This window comes from Vicugna pacos, chromosome 26 (assembly GCF_048564905.1).
Source record: "Vicugna pacos chromosome 26, VicPac4, whole genome shotgun sequence".
NCBI lineage: Eukaryota > Metazoa > Chordata > Mammalia > Artiodactyla > Camelidae > Vicugna > Vicugna pacos.
Genome location: NC_133012.1, coordinates 20,653,675 through 20,675,631, shown reverse-complemented (window position 1 = coordinate 20,675,631; position 21,957 = coordinate 20,653,675). Strand labels below are relative to the sequence as shown.

General features: G+C 45.9%; 2 long non-coding RNA genes across 9 annotated transcripts in view; one reads left to right on the top strand and one right to left on the bottom strand.

Annotated features, from left to right (window-relative positions):
• The window catches only part of LOC116285663 (uncharacterized), a 42,634-nt gene that overhangs the window by 1,227 nt on the left and 19,450 nt on the right, over positions 1-21,957 (bottom strand). For 7 of the 8 annotated variants that reach the window (XR_012064530.1, XR_012064525.1, XR_012064524.1 and 4 more), the window contains one exon: positions 21,023-21,683. This is a non-coding gene — a long non-coding RNA (uncharacterized lncRNA). Of the gene's footprint in view, positions 1-356; positions 436-19,515; positions 19,590-21,022; positions 21,684-21,957 lie in introns of those variants that run through there. The other variant, XR_012064526.1, reaches the window with a different exon arrangement.
• LOC140689605 (uncharacterized) lies at positions 14,525-18,269 on the top strand. The gene is made up of 3 exons (XR_012064645.1): positions 14,525-14,663; positions 16,996-17,046; positions 18,132-18,269. It is a non-coding gene; the product is annotated as an uncharacterized lncRNA (long non-coding RNA).

The window sequence follows — 21,957 nt, the reverse complement described above, 5'->3', positions numbered from 1 at the left end:
AAAATATCACTAAGGCGAAAATACAAAATTTAAATCTGGCAGGTGCGTAGGCATCTGTGATTCCCAGTTTAAGGAATTTTATATTTTAGAAAATTATAATGAGAGTAAATAGGATATCTAGTTGCCTGAGAAAGAGTCGCTGTTGTCTTTAATTATGTGATATACTGGAAAAAAATTAAATTTTAATTGGCTATCACCTATGGTAAAGAGAAAATAGTAGAATCCAGGGACTCTATTTTCACTTATTCAGTTATCATTTATATCCCACCTAACCTGCTTCTGTAAAGAATCGGAAGTTGGCAAAGACCATTATAAATGCTGCAAAACAACACTGTTGCAAGAATTTTTGGACTTACCATTTATTTCTTTTCCACCAGAGTATGCGCAACTTTAAAATTTTGAAGATTTCCCTAAAAGGTTGGTTTCTGCAACCATCTGTAATATCAAACACAGATCAAGCCAGTGCTTTGCGTGACTAACGTGCATCGTCTAAATTATTAAAATGAAAAGTTACTGTTGATGTATTTAGCATCTTTGCAACATGAACATGGCCGTGGTTGGGAAATAATGTTCCCTTTTACCAGTCCATTCTGTGTGCTACAGCCTGTTTTTCTCTGATTTCCCTTAAAGGCAATGGCCATATGCTCTTCCTTTTTGGAAGCTTCTTCCTCTCCTAGCATGTTTGGCCCTTCAGAGACCATCTCCACGGCCACTCAAAAGTATTGTCCCTGTCCTTGGTCTAAGTATTGTCCCTGTCCTTGGTCTAAGGTCCAGCTTTCAGCAAAATTCTCAGCTCTAATCTGTGGGGGTTTTGTGGGTTTTGTGGGGTTTTTTGGTTGCTGTATTTCTTTGTATTCCTTGCAGCTGTCTCAGGTTGGAATTTCTGCACCTACCCTCAACCCAAAGAATCCTGGCCCTGGCCTCCCAGTGTGTCTAGAACTTTATAATGTCTCATTAACGTTTGTCAAGGTCATTGAATGAAGCGGGGTAAGGACGCAGGACCTGAAATGGACTGGGAGACATGTGTGATTATTTGGAAAGGCTTAGAAGAGCCACATAAAAGAAGAGGCAGTCTGCTTCCTCGCAACAAAGTTTTGATTGATCATTTTTGTTTGTTTTTTATTTTATGGCCTCATTCCCTCATAAAGGGACTCTGGGGTTACTAGAACAAAGACTACAGCCCAAAATGTGTTTGGGAAAAATGATTCTAATTTTACTAAAGCTGAGAGATCTCTGGAGAACAGCTGCCTCCCAGACTCCAGGGCCCTCCCCTTGCTGTCGGACTTGGGGGCGCCAGCTTCACTCATCTCCAGGTTCTGAAGTCAAGAGAACCCAAGGGCTCACTTGCCTTGGGTGTCCCACGAGTTTCTGGCTCAGCCCTGGATTTCTGCAAACAGTCGGCCTTGGTAGCCACTGTAAGCACCGGAATTAATTAATTCATCCTTTCGTCATCACAGATGTTCATTCGTCTGTTCATTCAACAAATTGAGCCCCGCACAGGGCACTGTACTGGGGAGGGAACTGAGACGGGTCAAACATAGCTCCAGCCACCGGGGTTCAGTGCACCGAGTGTAAGGAGGAGGAATGGCAGGTGCTCTGGGAGCTCAGAAGAGCAGCTCCTAACCCAGACCTGGAGGTCAGGAACGAGCTTCCAGGGAAAGATGAAACTGAAGTGACGGGTCTCAGCAAGAACAAAGATAGAGGAGGGTATCCAGGCCGAGGACACAGCGGTCTGGAGGCAGTGAGGCCAGAAGACCCAGGGTGTGCTGATGGCTCTCCAGCTGGGATCATCTTGGGCTGACCCCAAGAATCTCCAGTCAAAACCGTGCCCCAGCAAGGAAGCAGCCTCCCATCTGGGGCCACTCGGCTGAGCATCTCTGGGTTCAGTTACATCTTCCTCTGTGGGGGCCTCCGGGCTCAGCCAGTGGACTGGCTCCTGTTTGGGCAGAAGGCCCTTGTTTGCGGGAGAAGAGGTGATGCATCGGACACACTAGGGCCTGAACCTCTGCCCACATACAAGGTGGGGTTTTCTCTTTCTGCAAGTGGGGACAAGCAGAGACAGAGCCGAGCTCCCAGGCCCTGTGTGGTTTCCCAGAGTACCCCCGCCCCAGGGCAACAGAACTCCATTTAATCCATGCTTTCGTAAAAACCAGACTTGTCACGCTCACCCCAACCACCTTCTGGAAAGGTGAGTGAGAGAGTTTTCAGGTCCAGATTAATGTAAAGAATTCTTGGAATCTACCTTCAGGGACAAAATCCACCTTGCATATGTGGTGGAAGCCTCCAGAGAAGTCACTTATGTTAGTGGGGAGGGTGTAGCTCAGCTAGAGCATCTGCTTGGCATGCACGAGGTCCTGGGTTCAATCTCCAGTACCTCCATCAAAACAATAATAATAAAATAAAATAGTAAATAAACAAATCTAATTACCACCCCCCCCAAAAAAAACCAACAAAAAAGATGTCTTTAAAAAAAAGTCCTTAATGTTAAAGAGAAGTGACAACTGGGCACTGGTGGGGCTGCCTCCCAGGTGACCTCTTTATTTTTCCCTGGGCGCGGCTTGCAATAGCCTTTTCTGCTGGGAACCCTACACGGACCCGTGGCCATCTGGCCAGATGCCACGCTGATGGATTTCAAACCCCCAGCAATGACAGAAATGTCACTTAAAACAATCTCCCATCTATTTAGCCAGTGCAATTTTTTTTCTTTAAAGAATAAAGCACAATGCTGGCAGGACTTTAAGGAAAGAAGAACATTCATACATTGCTGGTGGCTCTTTATAGTGGTTCCTCTTTCTTGAGAAAAATCGAACAATATGTAACAAGAGCAAAGAACTCTTTGACCCAGTAATTCCACTTTGGGGGATATGCTACAAGAAAGTAACTCCAGAGGGAAAAACCTAATATGTACAAACACGTACACGGCAGCTACAGTCCAACACAGCATGAAACTGGAAACCGGCCAGACACATACAACAGGGGAAACAGCTAAGCCAATGATGCGGTGACATGAAATACACTACAGCCGTGAACAAGGAGAGGTGCCTGGACCCGGCCAGCGCGGTCAGACCTGGATATTTAAGCCACGGTAGAATGTGAAGCGGCCTGCCCCTGCTGAGGGTAACTGTATTTTTTGAAGGAAGTATTCTATGACTATTACAAGATAATCTAAAAGGAAAGATGTTTCATTAAATGTTCACTGGGTGGTTTCTTTGAAGAACTGCTCAAGTCCATCATTGGCAAAGTACATTTTTTAAAAGCAGATGTACGTGTCTCTCTTTAGAAGAAAAACAACCCCAACATGGGATCAAGGGAGCCGCACAGCCCTGGCCTGGGATCGCCGTGTCAGGACACTGGGTGGCTACTTTTGATGTTGCTTTGTCTCTGACCTGGGCCTCGTGCTTGCACACCTGCCTCAGGCAGAATACACGCATCTCTTTTCTCCAAGCACCTCGGAGGGCATCCCAATGCAAAGGAAGCCTCTTGTCTCGTTTCTGCTTTTCGTGGTGCCCAGCAGGAACTGACAAGGATGGGGACTGAAATTTCTCAGTTTGAGAACGCCAAGATGTCCTCCGCTCCTCCGGGACAGCTGGTCTGTCGGGGCTGGCATCCGCTGTGCCGAAACGCAAAGAAGTTACACACAGGGAAGCGGATGAGCAACAACCTAATATTTAGGATTTTTAGGGTCTAACAACTAAGAAGCTTATGGGCACTGATCCTGGTGCAAACTGGGGAGTTCAGAAAACAGCCACAACCAGTTCTCCTTTCTTCATCGTATTACGATTAGATTCCAATCCAAAGACTATGGTTTTGGTAACAGCTTTATTAAGATATAATTCACACACCATGCAATTCACCCATTTAAAGTGTAAGATTCAGTGGTTTCTAATAGAGTCACAGTTGTGCAGTCACCACCACGATCAATTTTAAAACACATTCATCACCCCAAAAAGGAACCTCATACCCTTTAGCCTTTGCCTCCTAGGCCCCCAGCATCCTGGGTCACATCTGCGTTTGAAACGCAGAGCCCTGCAGAACATGAGAAGATCGCCATGCCTGTCACCACAGAGCCAAGCAGAGCCTACTGCATGGGGATGACCACTGTCCCCCAGGGTGCATCACCCCCCCCTCCTCCCTAACATCTCTCCCCCACCCGGCTTTGTTCAGTGAGCCTCCCTCCCCGAAGGCAGCGGTGTTCCCTGGAGCGGGCGGGGGGCAAGCCCACCAAGCTCTGCCCCAGGCAGGGTGGGCCCGTCTGGACTGAGCACAGTCCTACTCCTCCAGGTGATCGGGTCCAGAATGAGCGTGGGACCCGATTCTGCCCAACAGGAATGGGCCTCTGGGAAACATTTCCTCTGCTTTAAAAGAGCCCCACAGGAAGAGACGGTCTCTCGCCTTCGTGCAGGTGTGACGCGTGAACCTGCCCCATAGTTCTGCCTCCAGCCTGCAGCGGGGGTCAACACTGAGGACTGCAGAGTGGAGAGATGGGAAGGCCCCGGGTACCTGGTGAAACCCACTGAGCCAGGGGCCCCAGGGCCGCTCTGCCTCCCAACTTCCTCCTGACTTCCTGTTACAAGAAAACAAATTTGCTTCTTTTGTTTAAGCCAGCGTGAGTCAGGGATTTAGTTACATCCTAGTGGACATTAATGGAAAAGCCTGAGCTTAGAATTTATAACAAGGGGAACTGCTTTGTCCACCCAGCAACAGTGCTTGTACGTACACAGAGAGAGAGGGGGAGAAAGAGAGGTTTTGTTTCCCATCAAGATACTTCTTAATGGTTTTTTTCACTTGACTTTTTATTGAATAGGATTAAAATTTCAAACTGCCCGGCTTAACACCTGAGGTCTATGGAAGTAAACGGATGAGAACAAGCAAGGGGATCAGCCACCATCAGTCCAGAGCTGTTGTATCAACCTACACTCACATCAGGAGTGTAGGAAAGCGGGTGGGGGTAGAGCTCAGTGGTAGAGTGTGTGCTTAGCATGCATGAGGTCCTGGGTTCAATCCTCAGTACCTCTATTAAAACAAAAAAAGGAGCTTTGGAGAATACCTATTTCCTGGCACCAGCTCTCATCAACCTCATTGGATAAATAAGGAAACCCAAAGATCTAGTGGTCCCAGGTTTTGCTACTACACAAATGCAAAGCTGTTCACTATGAAAGTGAGGACAAACGAAATTAGCTTTCTGAGCAGTGACTAGAGCTTCCCAGAGTGAAAAAGCATCTTAGATGAGAAAAAAGCAGGTGGCATCTCCACTTCAGGGTTATCAGGAGCTTGTCTGAAATAGTTTGTAATGAATGGTTTAGGTCAATGAGAGGGTGATTCCAATTAAGGAATTTTCGTAGAGAGGAGAAGGCAGCTGCCAGCTTGAGTAAGTGAATGGCCATTATTGTCTGAGATTAAAGCAGCAAACCCTTCAGATAAAGAATGCATTGTTTGGAAGACCTGATTAAGAACACGTCTGAAAACGGACATCAGCATATATGGGAGGGTTGTTCTAACTCTAGAGTTTGTGATTTACACCATGGCATTGAGCTTATCTTGAGTGAGTTATGATATTTCCTGGGTCTCAGCCATGAGATCTCTCATCGAGCTGACCTCATTGAGATAAAATAACCGGAGTTCAGGGTTCGTCATCATCATCTATCTGGGCATACCCAGGAAAAATAATAAACGAGCCACTGGGTAATGCTTAGATAAAAATCTCATTTGGAGGCCCTTGTGGTGAGATTGTGGGGACTGAATGATGGTGACTGAATTCCATAACCTGTTCTGAAATCTCAGAATCATTCTCTGCCATTCAAAACACAATTCTGCCTAAGATTGAAATACATCTGTTGTAAAGTCACTTCGTGTTTCAAGTGAAATTACGAGCAGGTCTGAACCATGGGGCGCTGGGTGAGTACAGAAAAGAGCTGTGACAAAAGAGGTCTGCATCAGAGCCACTGCGGGACCTCAGAGGGCTGTTTGAAGCCCCAAGGAAGCAAATTGTTCATCCACAAATCCAAGTCCTGCAGACAAGAAAATGAACGTGTATCCAAGACCTAGAAGAATCCAAGCTGTGGGAAAGAGAAGATGCTTAAATGAAAGCTAAAAGTAAAACCCACCATTTGGATGGACTTGGAGGCTAAGTGAAGTCAATCAGACAGAGAAAGACAAACACTGTATGATACCACTTATATGTGGGATCTAAAAAATACAACAGACTGGTGCATATTACAAAAAAGAAGCAGACTCGCAAATATGGAGGACAAACTAGTGGTGACCAGTGGAGACAGGGAAGCGGGGAGGGGCAATATAGGTGTTGGGGTGTGAGAGGTACAAACTATAAAATAAGAGACAAGGACATATGATACAACATGGGAATAGAGCCAATTAAAAAAGAACAGAGAAAAAAGAAAACCCGCCGTTGCAGAGACCACCTCCATCCTCAGATGACGCTACTCTGAGTTCACCGTGACCATGGCTTTCTCTGCTTGTGTCTAACCCTCACCTCTCCAGTACCCAAGTCTTTGTACCCTCCTGGTCCTCCCTCCCTCACTCTCTTCGTGCCTCCTTCCTTCACCTATTTCCTCCCTCCTCTCTTTCTGTTTACCTTCCGCAGGCAGGCAGACGTTCACCAAGGACCTACGAAGCCCCGAGCACTGTTCTGGGGGCTGAGGCACTACAAAGGTCCAAAGGACGCTGTCTGCAGGTCTGCCCCTCTGCCCTTTCCCAGAGGTCATGTCCAACAGCCATCCTCTCAGGGGAATCCAGAGGAGGGTCCTGCTAGAGCCCTGTGGCCACCCCAGCTGCCTCCTGGGTTGGTTCCGGCCACTCGGCAGCATCACCCCTCCCTCCACGCCCACCTGAATCTGAGTGGTGGACCACCCCAGCCCGGAAAGGGTAGACACAGAGCCACTTATGATTTGTGGCCGGGACACCAGTGCGTGTGGGAAGGATCTGCGGCAGTTTCTGTCTGAAGAGATGTCTGGGCTGGAGGGAGGGGGCATTTTTTAATAAGATATTAATGTTCTTCTAAGATATTAATAAGCAGTAATTAGGGCCAGTGGGGCTTATTATTTATAGCTTAAGACACTTAAGATGTAGGTGGAATAACCTACACCTACTCCTATCGTCTATAATTATTCACCCCAGAAAGGGTCGAACTGGCAGGATGTCCAAGGAGCAAGAAGAGGAAATGCAGCGCCTCCCGCGCCGCCCCCTCCCGCCCCACAGGCGCCCAAGGATGCGCCAGGCTCACCCGCGCCAGGGGCTGCGCTCAGGGTCTGACAGTAGCGCTCCAGCTGCCCCGCCTCTCCTCCATTCTCAACACATAGCATCCAGAGCGATATATTGTTTATCCATCACTCAGCCCAGCGTGGTATTTAAAAATACGGGCTCAGGAGTCCGACTGGCCGAGTGCGAATCCTGACCCCACGGCTGACTAGCTGTGTGACTTGGGAATGTTGCCCAAACATCTGCGCCTTGGCTTCTTCTGTAAAATGAGTCTGTTCCTAGTCCCCTCCCCGTAAGGCTGTTGGAAGGACTGAAGAAGATAAGACACGGAAAAGGCTTAAGACTAGTGCCTGGTATGCTAGGAAGAAATACATGTTGTTGTTTATTAGCCAAGAAATGTTTATCAGACACCTGCTGTGTTTCAGCACCAGGCAAATGGCCCCTTCCCTCAGCCCACTGGAAAGTGGGCCAGAAGATGACCGGTGCAGCCGGTGGTGCCAGGAGGGCAAAGCAGACGGCCATCCCAGTCAGCCTGGGGCAGAGGACGAAACTTGAGAAAGACTTTCCAGAGGGAATGACCTGTACACCGGGCTCCTCGTGACAAATGAGATTTCACTCGGTGGAGGAAGATGGTGACAGGAGAGGGGAGAAAACTCCAGAGAACAAGAGACACTTGCTGGTGGTTCTGCAAGGTTAGAGCAGATCACTGAAGGCTCCCGGTGGCAGAAGGGACCCAGTCAAACCACAAAGGGTCTTTTCTGCCATCCTAAGGGATTTGAGCTTTATCCTAAAAGCCAAGGGGAGGCCCTGAAGGAATTTAAACAAACTGACCCCCGAAGGGTTATCAAACCAGCCTTCTACCGTCCACCCTAATCTTCACAGTGTGGCTGAAAGAAAACTTTATTTTTTCCCTTTTGTCATCTCAAAAGCATTTGTAGTAACACTCGTCTGGGTCTTGAATGGTGGCCGATTTTTCCTGCAGCAACAGTTATGATTTCTATAGGCAACTAGCTAGATAATAAATGCATGCTCCTGCAAGATTTTTTCCCCCCATTTCTCCTCTCATTTTGTGCAATCATTTCCTAAAAGGGCCAGCTAATTCTGTTTCTTCAGCAGAGGTCCCTGATGTGGATGGACCCATGGCGGGGCCTTTGGCAGCATTGAAGGCAAACCACTTGGTTGAGTTGTCAAGTCAGTGCGGGGATAATCAGCAGATTTATTTGAGGAAATGTATTTATGGTGCTAAATGGCTGTTCTAAATGGGGCCATTATCTGGCCTCTTCGTGGGCTCTGTAAACGTCCATCCAGAACGTGTCTACCCAGCAGAAGTCCATCATGCTTCCCGGACATGACTTCGAGACAATATTTATGCTACTTCCAGTCAATGCACACACATGTGCTTGGGTAATTTCAGTCATGTTTCTTGAACGCTTAGGCACAAACTCAATGTCAGATGCTTTAATAAACGTTTCGAGGGCAATCCAAGGCAGAAAGAGAGGGCAGAGCAGAGATTCGCTGAATAGTCAATGGAGTCTAGGGGTTGAAATGCGACTCTAAATTATTCACAGCTTGGAATAAACTGAGAAGAAATCATAACTCTACATCCTGGGGCCACTTTAAAGGATCCCATGTTTCTTCTCGACCTGGGGGCGTCCTCTCCACTGGAATTCAGAGAGAAAAAGCCTAGCTGGGTGGGGAACTTGCAGGGAACCACCTGCAAGGACCAAGAGGCTGAGCCCTCTCAGAACGAGCCCCTGAGGGCCTTGGGAGGCATCTCGATCAAAAGGGAAGCTCCCGGGGGAGGGTAGAGCTCAGGGGCAGAGTACATGCCTAGCATGCAGGAGGTCCTGGGTTCAATCCCCAGTACCTCCATTAAAGATAAATAAATAAAAACTTAATTACTTCCCCCCCAAAATAAAATAAATAATTTTTTTAAATGGAAACTTTTGGGTTCCATGGTTCTACACACCACCCCACAAATACACTGAGACATAGCTGCTTTGAGATTTTTTTTACGAAATGCTAGTGCCAAACCCCAAAATACCTTCTCCATATGTTCCTGTTTTGTTTCCCCACCTCAAAAGTTTGTACAACAGAAATGGGGACAGATTCTTAAAGAATACACCAGTTTTTATTTATTTAAAAAACGAGTTGTGTATGTGCAGGGGTAAGCTTGTGCATACAGAAACACAGGAATGACGCAAATGGCCATGAAGTTAGGTGCCTCTGACTGATCTGATATCTACGTTTTATGAGAAGGGGAAATTATTATTTACAAAATTACATGAGTACAGAATTTTCACATTCTGGGGGAAAAAGCATGACTCAAAGAAGGTGGTGCATCTGCTTGGGAAACATGCATGGGCCTTTTGGTCAGGAAGCTCAAGTCCTCTGCCTGGTCTGTATGGTTGGGCCTAGGCAGGGAGGGTGGGGAGGGAGGGAAATTGAGGTTGCCCTGCTGAATGAAGTCCGGGGAAGGCAGGCACCGTCCTCTGGCAGTTCTGGAGGGAAAAGGCCTTGTGGGCCTGGAGAATAAAAGGAGGAGCAGATACGGGAGAGAGGACAACATGACAGCAGACACCGGGAGACAGCCAGTGAGAAGGACCCCGTGGCCCGGGAGTGGGGGACTTAAGGCCTGTGATGTCTGTTATACAGTCAGCCCTCAGTGCCCAAGGGGGACTGTATCCAGGACCCCCACAGATACCGAAATCCATGGATAACCAAGTCCTTAAGATAAAATGATGTCTTATTTGCATATAAGCCACACACATCCTCCCATTTATTTTAAATTATCTCTAGTTTCCTTATAATACCTAATACAATGTAAACACTATGTAAATAGTTGTGAATACAATGTCGATACTATGTCAATAGTTACTTTTTTGGAACTTTCTGGAATCTTTTTTTTTTTTTTTAATATCTTCCATCCGCAGTTGGTTGAATCCACATATGTGCAAGCAGTGGATACGGAGGGCCAGCTGTGGCTACAAGTCTGCCTTTTCTGAGCAGCGCTGTAAGAGTCTTTTCAGGCCCTAAGCATTCATCACAGTCCAGGGCTGTTGGTGCTTTGGGAAGTGAGGGAGAGGTCTGTTTGGGGTGGGCAGAGCAGTGTGGAGAAGGGGGAGCAGCCCTAGGAAGTGACAAGATGGACGGATCACCCAGATTCTGTAAAAGCAGGGATTTGTACCAACAGGTGACTGTGGGCATCCAGCTGGTACCCATTTCCCCCAAATCTGGGAAAGCCATCAGAAATCTTGGTGAAGCCACGAACGTTTTATAGCCAGAGCTTGGCATAGGGCCTCAAGCAAGTTTGTTTGGATATTAAAGAAAAAGGATGACCTGCAGAAGGCTGGAGGGTCAGCAGCATCCAGGCGGCCGACACTGGGTCACAGTCATGCAGAATTACATGTACAGGTCAGAGGGGAAGGCCCCCTTGCGAGTCATCATTTCCAGATCCGCTGTCTGAGTCTTCCCTGGGCACCAAGTCAACCTATGGCCTGTGATACTTTTTCTTTCTTTGGCTTTTTAAAATGCCTTTTCAGGTTTTTTGTTTGCTACAAAGGGGAGAATGTGTCTAGTAGACCACAATTCCTTCTTTTTAATTCCTTCAGTTAATGATGTGCTACTTTCTTGTGCTCTCTAATTGAAGCCATTTTTCCTGCTTTCACAAGTGCAACATAATTGCCCCAGATATGGAGAAAGGCCAAATGGGAACGAACAACCACATTGTTTTCAAAGTGCAAGTGATTTTATTGGCTTTTCACACTATAGAAGGAATTTTTTAAAGAATTTTTTAAAAATCAGACAATACAGAACCCTAAAGAGGAAAGTAAAAGTACCTGGTTTCCTATTACATAGCTTTTTTTATTTTACAAAAATTTCATAATAGTTGGTGCACAGTGTGCAATTGGCTTCATTTCTCATTAGCTCTATATTATGACTATCTTTCTATGTTAATAAATAATGGGGGGGTATAACTCAGTGGTAGAGTGCTGTGCTTAGCATGCATGAGGTTCTGGGTTCAATCCCCACCACCTCCATTAAAAAATAAAAAAAGAAAGAAAGAGCATCATTTTGAATGGCTGCATTGTATTCTGTTGGATAGAATCCCTGCATTTACTTAACCAGACTCTCATTTTTAGACATTTTGGAAGCCACAAAGACATAAAAGACTTTTACCAACATTTTTGCACACTTGTCTGATTGTTTCCTGGAGCTACAACTACCTGGGGAGGTAGTTATTAATTCATTAACACACATATTGAATGTTTACTGATGCACATCTCTATTGGCACTGGGAACACAGCAAGGATCTAGATGAACAAGGTCCCTCCTTCCGAGTGGTTAGTCTGCTAGAAAACTTACACATTAAACAAGGAATTCAAATAAAGTGCAAAGAGTGTCCTCATAGTGTTTTCATTCAAAGGAAGTGCACTTTTTTTTTAGGTGAAGGTACTGGGGATTGAACTCAGAACCCCGTGTATGCTAAGCATGTGGTCTATCTACTCCCCCAAGCTACATCTTAGCTAATTGTTCCCATGGAAACCGTGCGTTAATGCACCCTCCCCTAGTAGGTTTGCAAGCACCTGTGTCATCACTTCCAGAGGCAACCCCATGAACTATGTTCTTTTTCATCTTTGCCAATCCCAAAGGTCAAAATTGCTTCTCAGGATCGTGTTCCTAGCAATTCATTAAGTAAATAGGTTTCTGGTTACTTTTCTGTTGTCCTGTCCATTTGCTAGGACACTTAGCAACCCTGCCTTCCTGTGTGCACAGTTCCAGAAGCTAATTGCTCAATTTCCCAAAGATCTGCTGAAATTTCGAACCTCGAGCAAATTGTTCAGAAGCTGAAGTCGGTCCCCAACCTCCCTGACTTCCCTGTGCTCTGTGACCTGCAACCTCCGTGTTTCTTTCCATCCACGCAGCGGCTGCTCTCAGCCCTACTTCCCCTGAGTAATTCCTACCACTGCCGCTGGGAGCTCGGAGGAGAACATCTCGTCACATACTTGTTCTTGATTCTTTGTATACAAAATGCATCCATGCAGAAGGCTTTGGGTGGATGGAAGGAGGGAATGAAAAAGATAAAAGACTTTTAAGTAATGATCCAGTCTGGAAGGACCTGGGGAAGTTGGTGACTCCCCCAGCGTGCTTATTTAAGCATCTCCTGGGCTACAGGCACATCCATCATGTGTGTTCCGTAAGTCAATATGAGAAATACAGTGCCATGCATTCACTCAGCTAATAGTTACTGCGCTCCTCTGAGCTGGGCCTCCGGGTCTGAGGAGGGAATGTGTGTATATCATTATATGAATATCACACATTATCACACATTTCAGCTATTGTTACATTGGGGGACCTGCAGATTTGGAGAGTCATCTTCCAGGAGGTGGGGTTGGCAGGTCCCACCAAAAGGTGACCAGTTCACTGTCTGGATCTTCAGGGTCTGCATGGTGACTCCCTCACATGGAAAACCAGATCTGAGTGGCAGAGCATACAGGGAGCGCGGCTTCCCTCAGTAACGAGGAAGATACAGCTCTGGGGTGACCTGAATTAAGATGCACCCATCCTGCAAGGACAGCCCCGGTGTCTGTGAAGTTGCAGCCTCCTAGGGAGTGAGACCCTCACCGTGGCAGGATCAGACATCTGCCTTTGGGAAATCTGCCTTTAGCATACCACTGAGATTTTCTGGAGCACACAGGTGGACCCTTTGTCAATGCTCCTTCAAAAATGCTGGCTTGTCTCCTTTGTACTAAGAGACACTGAGAAAAGGAACTTCTGTGCATGCTCAGGCTAGACTTTTCTTTTTGAGGGATGGACCCTGACCCCAGTGATAATTAGCAGAAGAATCAGAGCCATGTGACTACACGGGATTTTATCTTTCTCTGCACAATAATATTCTGCTGCTCTCTCTCCTTCTCTTCTGCCTCCCCCTTCTTTTTTGATCTCCCCCCACCCCTTTCTAACCCATAGTTCAGTGACGAGCTGAGAAATGGCCAGACCTCTCAGACCTTATCAAGAAACTCTGCAGAGCATAGGCCCATAGAAGCTGGAGCCACCACCAAAGGGAACCATCCTCTGACAGTGAAGAGAGGGGCCCATGACTGTTGATTTTACCACAGCTCTTCCAGAATTTTCACACTTCAATAGGAGCATAATATCAGCTTTTGATTTAATTATAGCAGAGCTTTGTTCTTTCGATGCAAGAAATCCTTAGCGATAGGGCCCAGTGAGAAAATACAGAGGTTGTTCTTAGCAGCCCTGATAACTGGAACCCGGAACCACATCTGAAGGGCAGTGTCTCCAGTTTTTAATTAATTTCAATACAGTTCCTGTGTTACTGTATTTTCCCTGTGTTTTCATAAATGAATTTTTCACGGATGATTGGGTTATTTGTGCTCTGGGAAAGATTTGGGTCTTTGTCCAGAAAACCACACGGCACGCCCGAGCCTGAAGGAGATGACTGCAAAGATAAACCCGACCCTGGGCAAGTGGTTTGTAATGGCCCTGCTGATGGGCGGGCCGCACGCAACCTGCCACTCAGACCAGCGCTGGGGCTAAGGAGCTGGGACAGATCAACCCGACTTTGTCATCAGAGCTGGAAACAAATTGTTGGGATTCAGGAAAAGACTGCATCGCATGACAGTTACTGTAGCTTGGCCATCCTCATTATTGGTTTATGGGCTTTTTATTTTTAGACTTTAAAAATGTTCCCACTGTTATCTCCTCCAAGGACACACACAGAAGGATAAAGTTACACAACCAGCAAGCTGACAGCAGCCAGCCAGAAATCCAGCTCCCGAAATTGTTTAAAACCAATTTACTGTCACTTTCTCGTGGATCAAAACCAAAGTAAGTATGCATATTCCTTGCTCTCTGTCCCCAAAGGTCAGAACACATATCAGAGAAGGGAGGCCAGTGGGATAATTGCATTTTGGGACTGAAACTGGGTCTACAGTACAGCAAAAAGGAGAGTGAAGTTCTCCTTAAAACTCTGCTCATTGACGGCTGAGGGCTAGAGGTTGGAATCCTCACCCAGGGTACCAGAGAATAATAAAGACAGAAAACAGGGAGTCAGAGGCCCTGGTCGGAAGCAAGACTGGATCTCACTAGCTATGCAATCTGAAAAAAAAAGAGGAATGGAAGGCAGAGCAGGACTGGACGGCTCACCATCCAGCCCAGGCATTTTTACTGGGTCCACCTGTGTGCTAAAAATTGTTTTAAGCATTGTGATGCAGCTGTGAGCCACAGAGACAGAGGCCTGCTTGCTTGGTCATGTTGGTGACACTGAGAAATGAACAGACAAGTTACCAGTGTGATAACCACGGTAGGAGGAGAAATTCAGGATGCCTCGGCCCGCAGAACTCATCGGGGGGTCCGGACAGATTTCCAGGAGCGGGTCGTCCAGGCTGAAGCCTAAAAGCTGGATGGGGGCGGCCAGACCTTGGCAGGTAAAGTGCTCCAGAAGCAGAGGGTGGACTGTGGGTGCCCAGACCCCGAATCCACAGTGCTGATGGGCGGATGTTTTTATTTCAGGTTTTTACTCAATAAATCTGTTAACCCATGAAACCATCAAATGTGTCAGGGGTAGAATCAAATTACACACTTTGTAGATATTATTGAAGATTTAGGGAACTTTTACCCTTTTTGAGACCTGGCATTTTCCCATAACCAAAGGGACTGAACAAGTCCTGCAAACAGGCTGGGCATGAATGAGAAGGGAACAGAGCTGGGTGAAATCTGTGAGAACTGGAATTTTCTTCTTTATGAAATGGTTGTTTACATTTGCTTTAAAAAATTGATATCTTCTGGCGAATGTCTCTAGGAGAGAAAGCGAAGGCTATTTCTGACCAAGAATTCTTCTACTTTAAAAGTGCTGGCCACGCTTAGATGGTGAGACTTGAGATAAGAAATTGTCTAGGTAAATGGATTGGTTCAGTAGAAGGAAAACTAATCAGGCGTCTGGAGCGCTCAGATCTACCGTCAGCTCCAAGCAGGTCTGCAAGGAAGATACCCCTGGCTCCTGTGAAGATGGAGCAGGAGGGGATGGGAAGGACCAGAGGTTCTGAATGCTTTGGGGTTTTAAGAACTGTGAGATCCTTGAGTAGTGAACATTTCAGAAATAAGGTAGACCCAATAAAAGAACTGTGGGAGGACAAATGATGGAAGGGAGGCCACGGAGGAGATGGAGCTAAAAAGCCCATGGAGAAGAATTGGAAAGAAAAATACAGCCAGAGAAAATGAGGGAAAGGGTGTGATGGAATATGTAGGGTTTTAGCTGCTCTTCGGTCACCAATGACTCCACTATAAGAAAATAAAACAGAATCCATTCAGAATACAAATCAGCTAGCAGACCCCCAATGAAAGGTATTTCACAGCCGAATTCAATGTTTTGTTCTGATTTCGGTTTTGGTGAATAGTTTCAGTACAAGACTCAGAAGAATGTGTTGATTAATAGAATAATTCTGATGGTTTCCGTCCCACCACCAATGGTGGAAGAGAAACCACCACTAACATCAGAAAACACTTTGGGGAAATGCTGAAAATTGCATGACTCTGGACAAGTGATGGCTCTCCGACACCCGGAGGTGCTGGTGCGGCTGTGCTGGTGATGGGGGTGGGCATGGTGGGGTGTGCGTGGTGTGCTGAGGGTTCTGACACCAACTAAGATTCTAATCACCGATTATTCCAATGCAAGGGGGCAGGGCTGGGGGGTTTCTACACCACCGAGTCACTTCTCAATTCTCAGATACCAGCTGGGTATCCTAGGATTCAACTCAGTTCTGGCACTTTCTGCCCGGGGATAGCAGCAGATCCCACAGGTTAAGGGCTCAACGCTACAAGACTGCCCGCCCAACTCCCGCCCAGTCCAGACACTAGTCACAAGTCAAGGAGTTTATTCAAGGAGTTTGTCCAGTTTCATCTAAATTGCTGAATCTGTTGGCATCAGGTTGTTCTTAGTATTCCCTGTTATTCTTTTAATGTTTGTAGGATCCACAGTGATAACCCATTTCATTACTGATACTGGTGACTTCTGTTCATCGATGTTGTAGTATCTATCAGTACTTCACTTATTTTTATTGCTGAATAATATTTCATTGTATGGATATTATACCATATTTTATCCATTCATCAGTTGCTAGGCATTTGAATTGTTAACATTTTTGGCTCTTATAAATAATGATTCCATAAATATTTGTGTACAAGTTTCTGTGTGGACTCCTCTAGCTTCTAAATTGGTTTGCTACTTTGATCCCAACAGGCCTTCCCAGTTACTACCCACGTTCAGGGCCTCATTGCTGTGTAATTAAGTGAGGCGATTCCCCTGATTCATGTCCCTGAAAGGTAAGCGGATCACGGAGCCTGAGCTGGATTAAGCCCTAGGGTGAAATATTGAGATGCCCGGACACCTGGACACTCAGGTGGCCTGAACTTGTAGTCATCAAGCTGCTGCAGGAGGTGCAGAAAAAGCCACAGCAGGTGCAGAATTTTAGGACTCGGTTGAGAACCTTTGCTGAAGAATTCTTGTGCAATATGTGATTTGTCAATTCGTGTTAATGAACGCACGTACTGTTAAGCAGGATTATTTGCCTCTTGGATTGGTCTGTTCGTCTGCATACTCTTTTATTCCCTGGAAATCCTTGGGAGTAGTTTGTTATATTCCAGAGGAAGATTTCATCCCTTGGGATCCATTTCCTCTTCTTCAGTTTGTATATAATGCCAAGGACAAAATGACAATAATTTCTTTTTCTTTCACGTTTTTTTATCGTTTACCTTACCCAGAGCCACCCCTTCTGAAGTCTGTAAAGGTTCCTGGTGTTAAGTGAGAATCTGGTAAGTTCTTTTCATTTTTAATTTTCCTTTTAAAGGGCTTGTGGGTGAAATTATTGAAAGAACTTTATATCCAATAATAGACGGGGTCTTGAATTGACTTAGCAAGTAGAGAAAGGAAGGAGCAGAAAGAGGTTAACTGTGTGTGAATTTATAGATGTTTTGGTGTCTGGGGTCTATGTAAATAATATATTACCTCACTGTAAATATTAACTCTGCTAGAGTCTAGGTCTTTAAACACAAATTACCAGGAGCTCCAGGGAATAAAGGGACCCTCTGTTCTTAATGATCTTTTTAACACCATCTCCAGGTACTAAGGACCCTGCAGGGAATTCCTGGCATGTGTAGTCCTTAAAATGCTGGTTTCCAGTGTTGAATAGTTCGTAAAGGAACAAAGAAAAGGACTCTTCTCCACATAAGATAACAACAAAAAAACGCTAGCAATTAATCCTTTAAAAACAATTACAGTAATTGCTATTGGCCTGGAGACTCCAGGCTTTTAAACACTCAGCAATATTTTTTTAAGTAATGAAAGTGGAACTTTTGAGCAAGATTTTAAGTAGAGGCAAGGCTTGTCTGGGACACACGGCTCGCACGTGTCCTTCCGCTCTGATTCGGACTCGGCCTGACTGGCTTATCTCCGCCAGCCTCCCTGAAGAAAACACAGCAGACGCTCCCTCACCCCCTACCTCCGAGTGTCCGAGTCTCGAGTCTCCTTGTCTCATCCCTGCTTCCCCATCTTCCTCTCTTAACTTCTTTGAACCTCAGTTTTCTTTCTTCTAGATGAACATCTTTTGAGGCTCCAACAAGATGTGTTGTAAAGTGTCTAGTATCTGAGAGGCGTACAATCAGCACTTGATAAATGAAAGCGACCCTTAAAATGTCCCAGCACATAAAAGACACTCAACAGACAATAAGCCAAGCGGGTGGAAGGGAACTTTTGGAGGTGACGGACGTGTTCACAACACAGACTGGGGTGATGGTTTCATAGATGCGTGCCTGTCGCAGAACTCGTCAAGCTGTACACATTAAAGGCCTGGTGCAACAGCATTCCTGACGAAAGCCATTCTTGATTTTCCCCCCGAAAGGCACAGAGGAGAGCATTTTGTTGCATCAGACCTTCTCCTGGGATCGTCCACTCTGAGTCTGCAGTCACAGAGGAGCACCCGGAGTGAATTCTAAGAGGATGTGGCAGTACCCCAGAAAAATAAACTCTGGGAACTCGGTGCCCTATAAAATGCCCGCTTTTTCTCAGAGGCAGGGAAATGCAAATTTGGGTCCTCAGGAGGCTGGGCGTGTCCTTCATTCAGTTAATGAGTCATCAGTCACTACTGAGCACCTACAGTTAAGCGCCAGGCAGCGGGGTGAGCACGGGCAATACCGCCATGAGTCACCACGGTCTCCACACTTAACGCAGGGGCTTGGGGACACGCGGGGAGAGGGGTAGATGGTAAGTTACAAGACTGTGGTACACACATTGTACACGGTATTGAAGGACATCTTTCCTCACCCTTCCTTCATCTGCTTTGTGACCCGGTTCCTGATCAGGTGCTGCCTCACCCAGCTGCACCGTCCCTGGCAGGTGCAGATTCTGATGACGGGTGAAGAAACAGGAAACCCGTTCTCTCCAGAGGCTCCCCAGCCACACTGCAGCTCTTTGCTGTTCATTTCTGAAAAGGACACGGTCTGCATAGGCTTCTGGTGGCGCCTCCTCCCCACGTGTCCCCAGGCTGCCTCCAGGAGAGGCCGTGGCGGGGAGGAGGGAACAGTCTCCCGGCCAATTCCGAGTCTCGACTATGTGCCAAGCCCCCGTGCTGGTGCTGTGGGGCACATTACCCTTTATGTTCACCCAGCCCCGTGAGGTAGGTAGTAATACCCTCATTTTGTAAATGAGAATTTGAGATCTTATAAAATTTCCCAAGATCTCATCATTGAGAAGTTGCCGAGCCCACACTCAAAACCAAGTCGATTTGATTCATTAGAAACACCTTAGCCTGGGACGGCCTGTGATCCGAGACACAACATTGTAAACTATACTTCAATTTAAAAAAAAAGTAAATGAAATTAAAGACATTACACATTTTTCTTTTTCTACAAATATGTGAGCAATCTTCCTACTACCTTAAGAAATACGACCGATAAACTTTCAGAATCTCAAAAACCATTACAATCACCTTCTGGGCTTACACTCCCGGGAGGAGACCTGGAGGAGCCACTGATTTGTGGGGTCAGACAGGAGGGACGGTCCTATCTGGCGGGTCCCCCCACTGTATGCTGCGACTGCGGCGACAAGCTCGCCTTGACGTATCATTTTCCCAGAACCCACATGTTACACACGTGCACGTGTTCCTGTGCCCAGGGCATCACACAGGACATTAGCGTTGTCCTTCACGGCTGGGTGGATTGTCTGAAAATTTTCCCCCAAAATGACCTCTTCTAGCAAAGTCATTAAAATCAATTTAGATATCCTACCGTGGGTCCCTGTCACTCCAGCTTTGAGACAGAGGCACAGCCAAAATTTACTGATGCAAAGCCCGACCGATCACCTGGGAAAGGAAAAGAGGACACATAGCTCTCTTGTGTTGTTTGACACCCCTGGCTAATTAAGAAGGACGTTGACACTTGACTTCGGGGAAACTAAGTGGGAGGGGAGGGGACTGTGTTTTAAGCAAGCCTGGCTGTTAAAGCACTGTCCTCCACTCCCTCTACTTTTTCTTTAAAACAAAGTGGACTTCATTTGGCCGAATAATTGAGGAGAGTCAGACCAGGCAAGTCTCAGCCATGTGCAAATGTTACTGTCTCATGCAGAAAAAGTTGAACAAAATGAAGGTAGAATCTGCAAAGGAACCTGGGTCACCCAGATAGCAGCAGAAATGCAACTTTGCATTTCTGGGCAACGTGACGACTTGTGACAATCGCAGTATGTGTTTTGTTTTAAAACTCACAGTGGCACGAATTCTCTATAAAGCTTCACTCCTTCCTTGGCCTTTTTCCGCAAGCTTCTGTATAGAAATCACTGAATGGAGTTTTAATGTCTTTTCTGTCCAACATCCATCCGGCCTGCATTTCCTTTCGGGGAGCAGCGTTTCCCCCAGGCTCACATCCAGTGCAGAACATGTGACTCAGGCCTGGCCACTCAGAGCACAGGATCCCTTCAGCCACAGTGATTGGTTCAAGGATGAACACATGACTCTGTTTAGTCCAAGCAGATTATGTCCCAAGGCTTACAGATTTGAATGGGAGGTCTGGAGATGCTGGGGCAGTTTATTTATGAATAGGTCAAAAGGTAGAAAGAGAGAAACCAAGTTCTGACCGTATTTCTTGAGCCAGGGATCGGGCAGATCGACCCCTGCATTTTTCAGTTTAAATGTGGAAATCAATTCTGCATTTCATCTTAAGTCAGTTTGAATGGGGTTTGCTATCACTTGTAACCAGGAGCTGATACTGTTGTTATGGTAAAGCATCTTACAGTAATGTGTCTGATAACCAGATCAAATATTCTATAATTACAGCTTTGGAAAAATATATTTCAAAAGCAATGTAAATGCTATGTAAATAGTTGCCTGAACGTGGCAAATTCAAGTTTTGCTTTTTGGAATTTTCTGGAATTAAAAAAATATATTTCCTGTCTGTGATTGGTTGAATCTGGGGATGTGGAGCCCACCCATGTGAAGGGCTGTGTCACCAAGCTCATTTGCAGGATGTGCCTCTTCCAATAGGGAGACAGAGCGGAATAAACAATACAGAACCTGGTGCCACTTTAAATCAGTATCTAGAGAAATCTGGGCCCAGGTGGATTTGACATCTTTCAATAAAAATGGGATCTGAATGAGCCATTGAAACTCCCCCGTCCGTGCAAATGCTGGATTCCAGCTATTCGGCTTTCAACATTCAACAGTGTTTTTATGTCCTTTTTATAGCATCCCTTTCTGCAAGTCTGCAGTAGCATTTCATAGTGAAAATTACTGCCAGACAAAGGCCGTATGAAGCAACTTTATTATCACTTCTGTTTTCTAAGGGATCCTTTTAAACACAGCCCACGGCGGCCTCAGTCTTTTTTTGTAGGGACGATAGTGTGGGCTCGTATCTAGGTAAGTAATTAGTATCACTCCCTGGTTTTTTCCTACAAGGCTTTTTCCTAAACAGTGGCCTTCTCTTTTATATATTTGCTGATTGTCATTTTTCCCCAGGTGTCTTACCTTACATTTATCTAAATTAAAACTCCTCTCATTTCCCTCACTTCCTTGCGCAGCTTGGAACCACAGCTCAGCCACAATTTCATCTTTTTTCTCTTCTCTCTTCCTCCCTCTCTTCCTTCCCTCCTTCCTTTCTTTCTCTCTGTCTTCTCCAGGTTAGTGGCATTAAATTGTTTTCCTTCTTCTCATTAGTAGATAAATGGCAGTAAGGTAAGGCTCCTGCCCTTAATATGGGAGAACCCAGAACCAGGAAACACTCCCTCTTGGTCCCTTTCATGGACACGTCGCGTCTTAGTTTTTTATGTCCAAATGCATCACACTGCACATCTTCTCACCAACTTTTCGTGAACTAAATCTTGGCTGTTCACCCAGTCCAATAAACCTCCATTTTGCCTGTCTCTTGAGTCAGTGGGATACAATGAAAAAGACTTGACAAAAGGCAGCCTAGATAATGAAAGAAAAAAGAAATCTTATTAGCATTCTTCCCACTATCTTGTTGAAAATGACCCCTGATGTTTACATGTTTTTGATTCTGTTTTGGCCTCTCAAGCATCCCACATGGTAAATGCCACCATCCCCAGGGAGTGTTTCAATGTGGCTCAGTCCTGTCTTGGAAATGGTGCTAAATAGCAAAACTCTTATTCTCCAAGGTAAAGAGATTTAAGGTTCATTTTCCAAATGGCTGATGTGAAATTCGAAGGTCTCTTGGATCCTTGGC